Below are 5,976 nucleotides of genomic sequence, written 5' to 3'. Positions count from 1 at the left end.
TGAATGATGACTAAGTTAGAGCACTTGAGATCTGGGGAAACTTGTGTCATGATTGGTGTTGTCATCTTCTTTGCCATCTTAGCATGATAGATTGTGTGATGTTTAAGTTAAGCATCGCAAAGTACTTAAGTGTGCTAGTGTAAACTATGCTTGTCTTGCTTGCTATTTTGTGATGTGTCTCATGGTACTATTCTTCATATTTATGCACTTGCATATTGCATCTCATCTAGGTACGCTAGATGAACCACGTGAAGGACGTGATGTTGGAGCCAAACCCGAAGACGGTGTTTGATGGATCTGTCCCGAAGATGGAAGGGCTAAGCAAGTGTTAGGACCTGTGATATTACCAGGATGGTGCAAGCTAATTGAACTGACTTGTGTTGGATCCCAGGCAAGCCCCGGAGCATTCTAAGTCTCCTACTTTATAAAAGCAATTCTTCCTATATATATGAGTTTATCTATATTGTTGCATTAAGTTGTAGGAGTTGATTGAAACTGTTGATGTATTTATTACTATCCTTGCCTACCTTACTACCTTGTTATCCTATTAGGTCAGGATCGAATAACTGCTTAGCCTTGCTTAGACCGGTAGCGATCGGTGATATCCGGTCACCTACATTATAGGTGGTTACTGGAAGAATTTAGCTATGGAAAGAATGATATCCTGGAATTAACCATGTGTGATGGATAATTGGAGACCGGACGGAAAAAGTTAGAGGCAACCAGACAGGGTTCTGGGGTGCTGTTAGTTTCCGTCTGTGTTGATTAAGGACCGACCGTTGTTGGGCCTTGAGTCATGTTGAATGCATGTCTTACATTTAGCTGGCCAGATAAAGTACCTTCCGACCGCGAAGCTGGGAGATTTTTTGAGCCGAGTAGATTGCCCGCAGCGCACTGTGCCGAAGCAGGTGTGGTAGGACACGGGGGCGAGATGATAAGACCAAAGTGCAGTCGGTCGGCCCCCGGGTACATGTGGTTCCTGGCAAACTCAAGATTCCTGGAAAGTTGACTCGGTGATCAATATCTCACTTTAGCGGGTGAGTGAGGTTTGTGTAAGGAATAAATCACCAGCTGGTTAGGAATCGATTCGAATCACCATCGCTCCTGGATAGTGAGCACTTGACTCGAGTTACGGCATCGTAGTAATTATTATGGAACAATGATGGTTATCTGGATGGTATGAGATATGCTAAATCTAAATTGGTAACTAGATGTTATTGGTTAATCAAGTGATTGCTATAGTACAGGTGCTTACCTAGATGGATAGGTCATAATAAAGATGATGCAAAGTACTTAAAATGGTTTCTTCATGATAGTTTATGCTTTTCGCAAACAAGTCAGCTAGCCCACTAAAGAAAGCCATACATAATCCTTGGTGTCGCTTTATTTTGGTTTAAGACGGGTAAGTCTGCCTGAGTACATTAGAGTACTCAGGGTTTATCCCACCTTGTTGCAGGTGATGTTCTCGACCTGTTGATGATGGTGGCTAACCGCCGGTGGGCTTGGTGATTCTATACTTACTTCTCATCTATATGCTTTTGTCGGATGATGTCACTATGCTAGCAATATATTTGGAACTTATATTAATGTAATCATTTGAAAGCTATGTTGTTTCCACTAAGCAGTTTTGAAACCCCAAACTTGTACTGTTATTTGTTAACCCCTTTGTAATATTATTTCTGCTGCAACCCGATGTATGTGATGTGTATTTGCTTAATCACATGATCTTGGTTGTGATGTTGATTTACCGAGGTCTTTCGGGACACTCGGCGGACTACCGGGTTTATATGAGTCAAAGTATGGGTGTGTCAACATGTTAGCGGGGACAACCGTACTTGATCTTGTATAAATTGGGTGGTTCTGTCATAGCTGGTATCAGAGCGAGATTAAGCATAATACTGTCAGGTACATAGTTTTAAAAGCTAAGTTTTGGTTTTAAAAGGTCTATTTTAACTAAAACTTTAGCTACAAGCAAATTTGTCAAAACTTATTCGCAAAACTATGCTAGCGACATCTTCCTTTATGCCCAGTTAAGGACTATTAGGTGGCTATCTAAGTACTAACTTTGAGGGATGTACTTTATTGCAATTTTTCTTTCGTCGTCCATATGGCGTGCTATTGTATGGATGCCATTCGCTTGAATGGTAATGTATGAATCAATTGCCTCTACGTCCAGGTAAGTGTGAGTTGTGAGAGCATGACCATCCAACTGTCAATCTAGGGGAGAGTTAACTATGGTTACTAGAATATTTACATGTTACACACATGTATATATAAAGGTACTTAATTGTGGGTATATCTGCCGGGTAGCTATGGATACCGAAGTATATATATCTGGGGATGTGTATATGGGGGGTATCTTAGTTTACTGTTTTTATTGTGCGCTTATTTATCTCTTGTGGGGATGGGCTGCAATGAATTTGCCTGTAGGTACACTAACCACGAATGCGTAGATTGAATGTAGCTGACGACTAGCTATATATCGAGAGAGTACGTGTTATGCCACCGACATAGAACGTGATTGCCACCTTAGGCTGGCAATTTCGTGAGGACGAATAGGACGAGCATGCATCATGATTGTGCTTGTGCGTAAATATGCTTCCCTTCCTTTGTTCTAAGTACGAAGTAACTTGTGATCGATGTATTGCACTATCTTCTTTGTGTGGAGTTAAACAAGAATGCCTTGTTCCATGTTGCTTGAATAGGAAGTGCTTGAGAAAAGTGTGTGCTTAGCCTTGCTAGAAATAATTGTGGTTACATGTTTAACCTATAATGTCCTCTAGTTTAGCCAAGTGGTGGGTATGAATGCTTGTTATCTAATTAGTGCCAGAGTTATCACCCCTTTTATCCTCGGTAAGCATACGAGTGTTGAAGAGCGCTATCCTAGAACCACGTCCAAGTTTTGGTAATCACTTGGTGGACACAAGATGTATATGGAAATTCGGCAAGAAGTCCCCTGCTCAGTTGTCTTTGGTAATTAAGCTATGCTCTCTTGCGTTGTGTTTTGATTTTCGGATCCCCTGCTTGTTGACTCCTAACCTTGTGACTACCTTTGTTTGCTATCCCTCCTTCGCATAGTGCTTGCTCCTATGCAACCCAATTTGTGCCATGTGAGATTTCTTGTAGGTTATATGTTCAGTAATGGTGCCATGATTAGCGATCTATGGTGCCGCGACGAAACCGAGAGCCTCCTGTGGGCGCGCACACAAGGTTGTGCTGCTCGGCACGTGCTGGTATCGAGGTTTCTAGTCATGATCCATTGTAGAACTGCACCAATATGTTATTCTCACTTGAGCTCTTCCTTGGTTATCTCTCCTTATCATGTCAAGAGATATATATGTCGAACTAGATGCAATAGGACTTCCTTCTGGAGTAGTCCAATGGATAACCTTTGAATAACAGGTCACTAACAGGAACATAAACAGACGGCAAGAGGGTAGACAAGTGACTCTACTCGACGTGTCTGTCCCTATAATGACGTCGATCATCTAGTGAGCAACTTATGTCATTCTCATTGGATCAGAAAGGTGCACCACACTTAAGGTTGAACAAGTTATTAGTTGGATGATAAATGGACCAGGAGATTATATGCTGTAATAGGTCACCTGGTATATATGAGATTCCTGTCCAAGTTCTCAATCTTTAGGTGCATAAGGATGACGTAGACGAACCGACCTCCTTTGGTGTGACCCCTTTTTGCTGACTTCAATGGCGACCATCTGTAGGCTTCGACTAAAATTTTTATTATCAAGAGTGCAGATTTAGAACTTTTAGTGTTGAGAGACAACTGATTAGTTACTAGTCGGAAGCTTAACCTCCAGCTAGGTGACAACTTTTTGCTAATTACGAAGGCTATGTCTCGCAGAGCAATGTTAAGCAAACAAACAACAAAGCTGGTCATCGATGCTAGTACTGCTTCCTTCTCCAAGCCCTATGTTGTCAAGTCAAGTCCATCTTGGACAATCACATAGATAGTGCTGGATGCTATATCAGCTAAGTAAAGAGCTAGAGAAAGCACGTTCTTAGTTTCGGTCAGCATCGTTATGTATATGGTGCTATCAAAGGATTGTTCTAGATTCTATTGGATGAGGCACAGAAGGATAATAAGAGATGTTCCCTTATCTCTGTAGGACAGTCCCTCCATGAAGAGTATGCTTTGTGTCCTGAAAACATAGCCACAAGTCCAATGCTTGTGCATAGTCAAGTTACTGTCTAGGACGATGGTTGAAGTGTTACTAGAGAAGCATGTGAGGAAAACTCTAGCCTCCATCCTCAGCTAGGGAAAGGCTGTTGCTGCTATCCAAAGAGATCGAGAGTATAGAACACACACCACAACGTATGAAGCAAAGAAAGAGAAGAACAAGAAATATGTCTATATTTTAAGGTACAGAACCGAACATCTTCAAGCCAACAATTAGTGACTCAAACGAAGTTGGATTGACCCCAAACTTGGTGATCTCATTCATTGCTTAGGACCCTTCAATGTCTTAAGTTAGTTTGAGTATTGGTTGAGTAAAACATCGGATTAGAGAGATATCTTGTCGGCTTGGTTTGCTGCCATTTCCGAACACAACAGTTTTGGTAGAGGAATTATTTGGATGGTCAAATGGTGTCCGTTTGAGTTGATTTTTGGTGAGTAGTTAGAAGACCCATGGATCTACAAGCCCACCAAATTTTGTGCATATTGGAGCAGTAGTTTGTGAGATATGAATAGAAAACAAAAGGGTATAGAATCTACAATTTCGCTGTGACTGCGATCATCATTTGCACTAGACGGTTGTGTTTGTAATTCATGCCAAGGAATTACAACTTGTAGGTATATTGCTGATTAGACAACCCTCCATACCCTTGAGAAGACTAATTGCACCCCTATGTGCCTTGCTTTTGCCCTCTTAGATCAGCAATGCGTAAGCAGTCAAGGTGTTCTAGAAGACAAATTGTGCTCAACCTGCTTAGTAGTGTACTGTTTTCCCAGTCGGTGTATGCTTGCAACTTTAGTTGACCTCCAGACCTCGCTATCATCCTTCTTCTGCAAGGATTTCCAAGGTGGACTTATTCTTTGGTACCTTCCATGTGTTTTTGCGCATGCGGTTGCCTCAGATTCAACTCAGTTAACTGTTGCTGCTTGGATACGAGGATTCCCTCAAATAAGGATCATCGCAAATGGGGTCCATAGAGTCAGCTATCACATTCACCGCTCACTCAACAGGCTCAGATTATACAGTGTTATTATCAGAGAAAGAGCACTGCACCCATGGAACATTATGTAGTTTTCCATCAGTTGACATATGAGTGAGTGCACCGCTACAACCAGTTTGGAAATTGGTTAACTAGTTTCTCATACCCTCAAAGGATGTTTACCCCATCTTTGATCACATCCTTTACAAAAAGTTGTGCTCAAGCCACTTTAATAGAGAACTGCTTTTCAAACCTTGGGAACAAATATAGCACCGTTGCAAGGAATATCCGTCAACCGACTGCGATCTAGTGCAAAGTCCATAAGTTCTGTGCTATATCCATTAGGAAATTAGATGTTACAAGTATTTAGTCTACGCTTGTATCACTCTTCGTACATCAAGGACGAAGTACGTAGGACATTGCTACCTTGGATTCCTCCCAAAGTAACAATACATCATGAAGGCCAACGAAGGAAATTCTTCAGACAAAACTTACTACAAAGGACAAGTATCAGAAAGTGTCTTGACCAAATTAGCCTCTCTTATGCTTGAAGCTATGTAGCCTAAAGCTCTGGCTGATATTGGAAAATGGTAGCATGTCTCTCTTCCATAAAAGTCTTTCATCCTGAATCTCGGGACGTGATTCCTTTAAGGGGGGAGGGCTGTAACACCCTAGGTGTTTGTCACCAGTTAAGCAATGGGTTTGAGCTCAAACATGACATGTCAAGTGGTAATCAAGGTGTCAAGATCAAATCTACATGATGGAGCTTCAACTTAAACTTGGGCCACGCACAATTGC

Source organism: Miscanthus floridulus, chromosome 6 (genome assembly GCF_019320115.1).
Source record: "Miscanthus floridulus cultivar M001 chromosome 6, ASM1932011v1, whole genome shotgun sequence".
NCBI classification, from domain to species: domain Eukaryota; kingdom Viridiplantae; phylum Streptophyta; class Magnoliopsida; order Poales; family Poaceae; genus Miscanthus; species Miscanthus floridulus.
The sequence above is the reverse complement of the archived record's forward strand: the minus strand, read 5'-3'. Positions refer to the sequence as shown.